Here is a 9,497-nt window from a genome sequence, read left to right as displayed (position 1 = left end):
TTTCATTGCATCCATCAAACACTGCTATGGCCTCTTGTTATTCTTATGTCCTTGGCACTTTTCTCTTCTTTGTTTTTCTTTTCTTTTTCTTAGAGCTTCTTTTGCTCCTTGTTTGCTTAGTGTCATGTGTTGCACAAGCCTTTGGCATTTTCTTTTTCTTATCAGTGCACTACACATATCCACTTTAGGCATTTTAGTTCACATTTCTTCTTGAGACATTGGTGCCCAGCACCTCTTTGTGTGACTAAATGTTTTGTATTTAGGTTGCTCTTGATAATGGACTTTTGGTTGATAATCCCGGGTTAGTTAACCCAAGTTACCAAGTGTTGAAACACTCCTCAGAACCTATTCATCCAAGCATATCCTTAATACATAAACACCACAGGCATTTGTCTCAGAAGTTCAAACCATTGGTACCTAGCTTATTTTCTCAATTTTTTTTTTTTTTGCTTTTTGGTTGCCCTTTTTCAGTGGCTTTTTCTTCTTCTTTTTCTTTCTTTTTCATGGCCAAAGACATTTATTCATCAAGATCCATAGACAGTTTTCAATTTCTACACAAAAATGATAATTCTACACTCTAATTCAGTGATCTGACTAAACAATCAGGCATGCATACCACCACTTAATTCTACTTGATTTGTCACTAATTTAGCCAAGTTACTTTTGTTCAAACTTTTCTTTTATTTTTGGAAACAGAACAAGCATGGCAAGCACTCGTTTAAGAAGGTGAAGTTATATCCAAACATCTAGGCATTCACTTTATTCAAAGCAATAAACAGACAAATATATAAAAAACTTCACATTCCAGAAAGATTCAACATTTACAGTTTAAACCAGAACAAGCATGCTTTTGTTTGCCCTTTTTAAAGAATTATCAAGGAACAATACCACCTTGTGAAATTCCTTGTTTTCTCTTTGTTGCCAGGAAACAATTTGATTTCCCTTCTTCTCCTAAATGTTGCTTCATGCTTTAAAATCCTTGTTTCCTTTCCTGCAAAGAGTGATGAAGTTGCTTGCTTCTCAAGCACTTGAGTGGTTAGCTCAACTATGTGTGGGTAAGTATCTGAGTCTTAAGTTGGTGTGTGAACACCAAACTTAGTCTCCCACTTACTTCTCTGTGCTTTGAATCCTTGAGTTCTCTTGGAATGAAGTTGCTGCTAAGGGTTTTAAGCATTTCTGTGACTGCTTAGAATGGTTGTTCCTTCATATAATTCAAAGGTTGTTGTGTTCAGTTGATCTTTATGGTGGAACACCAAACTTAGAGTCACACATTCCCCTTTGAATTATTGATCCACGAATTCATTGTTTGGTGTGAAACACCAAACTTAATTCTTTGCAATGCACAGAAACTACTTCACCCTTTTTATTGAAACAAATAAAAGAAACAGCAAAAGGTATTACCTCAGGTTGGGTTGCCTCCCAACAAGCGCTTCTTTAACGTCATTAGCTTGACGGTCAGCTTCCTCAGTTGAGGTGATATTTAACTTTGTCCTTCTCATCCACATCTCCCAAGTAATGTTTGAGTCTTTGACCGTTCACAATGAAGGTTCGTTGTGACTTTTCTTCCATGATTTCTACTTGTCCATATTGGAGACCTTGGTGACAAGGAATGGTCCGACCACCTTGATTTTAGCTTCCCTGGAAATAGCTTCAGCCTAGAATTGTAGAGCAATACTTTTTGTCCTTCTTCAAATTTCCTTGGGGCTATGTTGCTGTCATGCTTCTTCTTTGCTCTTTCTTTGTAAATTTTGGCATTCTCATAAGCTTCCGCTCTGAATTCTTCCAACTCTTGAATTTGCAACATCCTTCTTTCTCCAGCAGCTTTGTTGTCCAAGTTCAAAAGTTTCAAGGCCCAGTATGCCTTGTGCTCCAACTCCAGTGGCAATGGCAAGCTTTTCCATATACTAGTTGGTAAGGAGACATTCCAATTGGTGTTTTGAAAGCTGTCCTATATGCCCAAAGAGCATCATCTAGCTTAATCGACCAGTCCTTCCTTGAAGTTCCCACAGTCTTTTCCAGGATCCTTTTGAGTTTCTGTTAGATATTTCGGCTTGCCCACTTGTCTGTGGATGGTATGGTGTGGCTACCTTGTGTTTGACTCCATATTTTAGAAGCAATGCCTCTAATGGTTTGTTGCAGAAGTGGCTTCCTCCATCACTGATGATTGCTCTTGGAACCCCAAAACGGCAAAAAATGTGTTTTCTGAGGAAGTTCATGACTACCTTATTATCATTGGTTGGAGTTGCTATTGCTTCAACCCATTTGGAGACATAGTCTACTGCCACAAGAATGTAATTATTTGAGTATGAGGAGGGAAAGGGTCCCATGAAATCTATCCCCCATACATCAAACAATTCAAGTTCCAGAATGAATTGTTGTGGCATTTCATTTCTTCTTGGCAGGTTCCCCGCTTTCTGGCATTCATGGCAGTGCTTCACTAATTCTTTTGCATCTTTGAAGATAGTGGGCCAATAAAAACCACACTGCAACACCTTAGCTGCTGTTCTTTCTCCTGCAAAATGTCCTCCATAAGTGGAGCCATGGCAGTCCCATAAGACTTCCCTTCCTTCTTCCTCGGATATGCATCTTCTGAGTATGCCATCGGAACATTTTTTGAACAAGTATGGTTCGTCCCAGATGAAGTATTTGGCATCATTTACCAATTTCTTCCTTTGATGTTTGTTAAATTCCAACGGTAAACTCCCAGTGGCCTTGAAGTTTGCTATGTCTGCAAACCAGGGTGCTTTGTGAATTACCATGAGTTGTTCATCAGGAAAGCACTCATTTATATGTGTGCTTTGTGCGCTTCCTTCTTCACATGGTATCTTGATAAATGGTCTGCCACCTTGTTCTCTACACCCTTCTTGTCTTTGATTTCAATGTCAAATTCCTGCAACAAAAGAACCCATCTAATAAGTCTTGGTTTGGATTCTTGTTTAGCAAGTAAGTATTTTAAAGCTGAATGATCAGTGAAGACAATGACTTTAGATCCAATGAGATAGGATCTAAATTTGTCAAATGCAAAGACTATTGCCAAGAGTTCTTTTTCAGTGGTTGTGTAATTCCTTTGGTTATCATTCAAGACTTTACTGGCATAATAAATCACATGTACCAAATTGTCTTTCCTTTGTCCTAACACTGCCCCAATAGCAAGGTCTGATGCATCACACATCAGTTCAAAAGGTAAGTTCCAATCAGGTGGGGCAATGATAGGTGCAGAGGAAAGTTTTTGCTTCAAAAGTTCATAGGCTAGCATGCAATTTTTATCAAATACAAAGGGTGTGTCAGAGACAAGCAAGTTACTCAAAGGTTTGGCTATTTTAGAAAAGTCTCTAATAAACCTTCTGTAAAAACCAGCGTGTCCCAAAAAACTCCTAACTGCCCTTACATTACTTGGTGGAGGTAATTTTTCAATGAGTTCCACCTTAGCTCTGTCCACCTCAATGCCTCTATTAGAGATTTTGTGGCCAAGGACTATTCCTTCTGTGACCATGAAATGACACTTTTCCCAGTTTAATACTAGGTTAGTCTCTTGGCACTCTTAAGCACCAAGGCAAGGTGGTGTAGGCAGCTAGGAAAAGAATCTCCAAACACAGAAAAATCGTCCATGAAGACCTCAATAAATTTTTCAATCATGTCCGAAAAGATGGACAGCATGCATCTTTGGAAAGTGGCAGGTGCATTGCACAATCCAAAGGGCATGCGTCTATAAGCAAAAACTCCATATGGACAAACAAATGATGTTTTCTCTTGATCTTAGGATCAACTACTATTTGGTTGTAGCCTGAATATCCATCAAAAAGCAATAGTAAGCATGTCCGGCAAGCCTTTCAAGCATCTGATCCATGAATGGGAGTGGGAAATGATCCTTTCTGGTGGCTTCATTGAGCTTCCTGTAGTCTATGCACATCCTCCACCCAGTGACGGTTCTTGTGGGTATGAGTTCGTTCTTCTCATTTGGCACCACAGTTATGCCACCTTTCTTGGGAACTACATGGATGGGACTAACCCATGGGCTATCAGAAATGGGGTAGATTACCCCTGCCTGCCATAACTTCATAACTTCCTTTTGTACCACTTCTTTCATGACGGATTCAATCTTCTCTGAGCTTGAATGGAGGGTCTAGCATCCTCTTCTAACAAGATTTTATGCATGCATATGGATGACTTATCCCCTTCAAATCGCTAGGGTCCATCCAATGGCATCTTGATGAGTTTGTAGCACCTTGATCAATTCTTCTTCCTGTTCTTGGCTCAGGGCAGAGCTAATGATAACAGGGTGACTCTCATCACTACCCAAGTATGCATACTTGAGATTAGGGGGCAATGCTTTGAGCTCAGGTTTTGGTGCTTCCTTCTCTTCTTTCACTCTCTCTGGCATGCTTGGCATGGTTGTTTCAGCAGCCTTGATGTCACTAACTTCAATATCCTTGGTGAACTCCTCCTCTGCCACTTCCTTTATTGTTTCCTCAAAAGTTTCTTGTACTGCAATGTCCACTACATCAATCCTCATGCATTCCCTTAGTGATTCTGATGGATAGCTCATTGCCTTGAATACGTTAAACACCAATTTCTCATCATGTAGTCTAAGAGTGAGTTCACCCTTTTGTACATCTATGATGGCTCCAGCAGTAGCAGGAAGGGTCTTCCCAGAATTATTGAAGCTTTGGCTTCTTCCTCCATATCTAACACCACAAAATCAGCAGGAAATATAAAATCTCCCACTTTCACCAACAAATCCTCAACTATCCCATGAGGGAATTTAAAAGTTCGATCTGCCAATTGGAGGGCCATTCTTGTTGGTTTGGCTTCCTCAATCTTCATTCTTCTCATCATTGTTAGAGACATCAAATTGATACTGGCCCCTAAGTCACACAAGGCCTTCTCCACCATGACTTCTCCTATGATGCAGGGGATTTGGAAACTGCCTGGATCCTTCAATTTCTGAGGAATTTGTGCTGAATGATGGCACTGCATTCTTCAGTTAACAACACAGTTTCCTCATTTCTCCAGCTTCTCTTCTTGGTCATCAATTCCTTTAAGAATTTTGCATATAGTGGCATTTGCTCTATTGCCTCAGCAAAGGGAATGTTATTTGAAGCTTCTTGAAAATCTCCAAGAACCTGGAGAATTGGCCATCCTTTTCACTTTTCATCAAACGTTGAGGATAAGGTGCTTTAGGTGTATAAGGCTTCAGGACCTCTTTTTCTTTTTCTTTTGTTGCAAACGGTGTAAAAGATTGTCCTTGTTCTTTGTCTTTCACATTTTCCTTTGCTTCATCCTCTGTGGTTTCCTTTGAGATCTCCTTCAGATTCTTTCCACTTCTGAGGGTTATGGCTTTACATCTTCCCTTGCAATAGCCTTGGCAGCATGAGAAGCGCTTGTCCCAGGGGTTGCTTAGACAAATACACAATTTGATTTTCTAGCTTCTGGATGGCAGCTCCTTGGTTTTGCAGGTTAGAGTTTACTTCTTCCTTAAAAGCTTTCAATTCGGTTATGTCTTGACTCATGGTTGCAAGCATTCCTTCTATCCGGTTTAATTGATCTTGAAATTGTTGGTTCGGATTAAGTTGGGTAGGTTGATTATTTTGGCCATGATATGATGGTTGGGGTAAGTGTTTTGTGTGGCTTGGTATGATCTTTGGTTGGAGTTTTGGTATGTGGAATTGTTATGTTGGTTGTGGTTGTAAGGTTTGTGGTTTTGTGGTTGGGTTTGTTGGTTTCCCCACCCAAAGTTTGGGTGATTTTCCATCCTGGGTTGTAAGTGTTGGAATGTGGATCATATGATTGCCTTTGTTGGTTTCCCACATAGTTGGCCTCTTCCCAATCACCTCCTTCAATGCTTACTTCCTCTTGATCTTGTGTGTGTATTGCAGCCACTTGCTTTGTTTCTAATTGCCTGGTAAGCTCTGCTAGTTGCTTGGCAAACACCTTGTTTTGGGCTAGAATTGTATCAACATGGTTCAGCTCCATGACTCCCTTAGTGTTGTGCCTTTCTGATGCATAGTAGTACTCATTCTCAGCCACTGTCTCAATCACCTCAATGGCCTCTTCCACAGTCTTTTTCCTGTTCAATGAACCTCCTGATGAATGGTCTACAGCCTTCCTTGATTCATAAGAGAGTCCATCATAGAAAATATGCAATTGCACCCAATCATGGAACATGTCTGGTGGGCATTTCCTTGTCAAGTCCTTGAATCTCTCCCATGCCTCGTAGAGAGTTTCACCATCTTGTTGTCTAAAAGTCTGAACCTCAGATCGAAGCCTATTGACCTTTTGTGGGGGTAGAAACGTGCCAGAAACTTGCTTTCCACCTCATCCCATGTTGTTAGACTCCCCTTGGGAATGATTCCAGCCACTTAGCTGCCTTGTCCCTAAGTGAAAATGGGAACAAAAGCAGTTTATAGGCATCTTCCTGGACTCCATTGGACTTCACAGTGTCACAAATTCTCAGGAATTTTGTGAGATGTTGGTTGGGATCTTCATTAGCACTTCCACCAAATGAACAATGATTATCCACAGTGATATTAGCTGTGGTTTGAGCTCGAAATTGTTGGCCTGAATGGGTGGTTTCTGGATGCTGCTACCACAATTCCCAGAGGTTGGGTTTATGTATGAACTAAGAACCCTCCTCTCAGGAATGGCATTGTTTCCATCAGCTCTCTCATGGTTGTGAACTTCTCTATCCATGTTGAGATCTAAAGCTTCCTCAAAATTGTCCTCAGATTCTCCTTCAGATTCCTCTTCTCCCACTACTCTCTTCCCTCTTGCTTCCCTTCTCAGTCTATGAAGGTCCTCTCTGGTTCGGTATATGGAGGAGTTGATGTCTCTCCTCTCCTACCTGTCATACAAGAACACAGCACAGGCACAAACAAGTGAAATACTCTTGGTTAATGGAAGAGTATGGTTAGGCAATTGAGGAATTAATTCAAACAGTTAGTGAGTCAGTGAGTTAGTTGCTTGAATTTAAAGGCATAAAGAAAGAAAGCATGTAACCGAGTGCAGAAATTAAAATTCAACAAGTAACTTGAACAGAATTAACAAAGCAAGAAAAATTGCTCAATCTAGTTAACTTCCAATTGGAGAATTGTCAATCGAAAACCAATCCCCGGCAACGGCGCCATAAACTTGATGCGCATAAACTTGTTATGCTACGATTTAGGAAATTGCACGATCGGCAAAATTCCTTCCGGCAAGTGCACCGGTTATCGTCAAGTAAAAACTCACAATAGAGTGAGGTCGAATCCCACAAGGATTGGTTGAGTGAGCAATTCAGATTAGAAGTGTGTTCTAGTTGAGCGGAATCAAGATTTAGATGAGAATTGCGGAATATAAAATTGGCGGGAAAAGTAAATGACAAGAAATTTAAATGGTGGAATCTGAAATTGCATGAATTAAAGAGCAGAATGTAAATTGCTGAAATTAAAAGGGAATGGGGGTGATTGCAAGAATTGAGTTGCAGAATGTAAAGAGAAATTGGAAATCAGAAATTGGGAATTCATTGGGTGTTAGGAGATATTGAGATCTCCGAATCAAAACATGTATATCTCTTCCTCAACCAATGCGTTCATTAAATTTTGCTTGGCAATCTTATATGATTGGATCCCAATCCCTTGGCTCACCAATTCTCTCTAAAAACAAACAAATTCCCAATCCCTTGGTTTAAATGTTCATAAGAAGAGATGATGCTTGATCACTGATTATACCACACAGTTTCATGAACCACAATTTGGTAGGATTACATGTCACAATATCCATCCAAACCCCAATCCAATTCACTGTGAGAAAGCTTCTCTAGCATGAATCCTCCATTCCTTTCCCAAGGTTCCGAAGGATTCCAATTATGGGTAGTTTCTTTCCCAAGACAACTACCCAATGGAATTAGATCGAGAAGCTTTCTAACAAAATTCAAGAGAAAAGATTGAAGAAGAAGATAAACTATTATTGATTCATTGAATTACAATAGAGCTCCCTAACACAATGAAAGGGGTTTAGTGAGTCATAGCTCTGAATTCAATTACAAAGATATGAAAACTAGCTAAAAGTGAAGGTAAAAGTCCTTTCTAACTTAAATTCTATCCTATTTATACACTTTCTATATTGAGCTTCTGTTGTGTTTCTTGGGCTTTGAGGCCTCTCCTGCTTTCCTTTTGCCTTGGGTTTATGATCCATAATCTTGATGAGGCTGTTGATCCAAATTCTGTAACATTCATTGAGCCAACTTAGTGATAATCAAATAATGACACATGACTCAATAAATTGAGATTTCAAACTCATCAATCCTTCAGGCCCAATCCCATAAACCATGATATTCAATTGGGTTTCATACCAGAATAAGTTTAAGTTAATGTTTGTGCTCAAATACTAACTTAAACCACAATATTTTTGGTCCAGAAACCTTTTCCAAGAGTGGCGTTTAAGTTGCAGTTTAAACTGCAGCTTAAACGCCAGACACTTCCAGTGAGGCCTTTTGTAGAAGCACGTTTAAGCTTTAGTTTAAGGTTAAACTGAAGCTTAAACGTGGAAATGGAAGAAGGCAGCCCTGGAGAGTCATGTAGTCGAACACGTTTAAGCTTCAGTTTAAGGTTAAACTGAAGCTTAAACGTGGATATAGGAAGGGCAGCCCTGGAGGTCGAACACGTTTAACCTCCAGTTTAAGGTTAAACTGGAGGTTAAACGTGGAAATGGAAGGAGGCATCCTGGAGGTCGAACACGTTTAACCTCCAGTTTAAGGTTAAACTGGAGGTTAAACGTGGAAGCTTAGAAGGGTAGCCCTGGAGGTGTCGAACACGTTTAAGCTCCAGTTTGAGGTCAAACTGGAGCTTAAACGTGGAAATGGAGAGAGCAACCCTGGAGGAGAAAACTTGGTCGAACACGTTTAAGCTCCAGTTTGAGGTCAAACTGGAGCTTAAACGTGGAAATGGCTCCCTGGTGCTTTTCCCATTCTGGCGTTTAACCTCCAGTTTAAGGTTAAACTGGAGGTTAAACGTGGAACTCCTTCCTGAATGGCATTATCATTCTGGCGTTTAACCTCCAGTTTGAGGTCAAACTGGAGGTTAAACGTGGAATGCTTCTTTGGTGAGACTTTTCATTCTGGCGTTTAACCTCCAGTTTAAGGTTAAACTGGAGGTTAAACTTCAATTCCAGCATTTCTTATTCTGGCGTTTAAGCTCCAGTTTAGGCTTAAACTGGAACTTAAACTCCACATGTGATATTCAAGCTTCCTTTATTGATTTTGTTGCTTCCTTGCTTAGCCTCTTCTTCCCTGAAATCATCCAAACAAATGCATCAAAGTCTTGCAAAATTTCATGAGAAATCTTCCATTCATAGCATTCAAGTAATATAACTAGAACTCATGGAATTTGCATTAAAATCATACTGTTTGGATGGTTCATTGCTTTGTTCTTCATTTAACCATTTTTGGTTACTTTAAGCTCAAGAAAATGCATAAAACAACTAAAACTAACAGAAAAATGCTAGTGAAACTAGCCTAAGAT

At 39.9% G+C, this 9,497-nt stretch overlaps 1 non-coding gene across 1 annotated transcript; it reads left to right on the top strand.

Moving 5' to 3' along the window:
* The first annotated feature begins 6,163 nt into the window (after nucleotides 1-6,163).
* On the top strand, nucleotides 6,164-6,267 carry LOC112788413 (small nucleolar RNA R71). The gene has a single exon (XR_003195778.1). It is a non-coding gene; the product is annotated as a small nucleolar RNA R71 (small nucleolar RNA).
* The last annotated feature ends 3,230 nt before the right edge of the window (nucleotides 6,268-9,497 follow it).

Source organism: Arachis hypogaea, chromosome 20 (assembly GCF_003086295.3).
Source record: "Arachis hypogaea cultivar Tifrunner chromosome 20, arahy.Tifrunner.gnm2.J5K5, whole genome shotgun sequence".
NCBI classification, from domain to species: domain Eukaryota; kingdom Viridiplantae; phylum Streptophyta; class Magnoliopsida; order Fabales; family Fabaceae; genus Arachis; species Arachis hypogaea.
The sequence above is the reverse complement of the archived record's forward strand: the minus strand, read 5'-3'. Positions and strand labels throughout refer to the sequence as shown.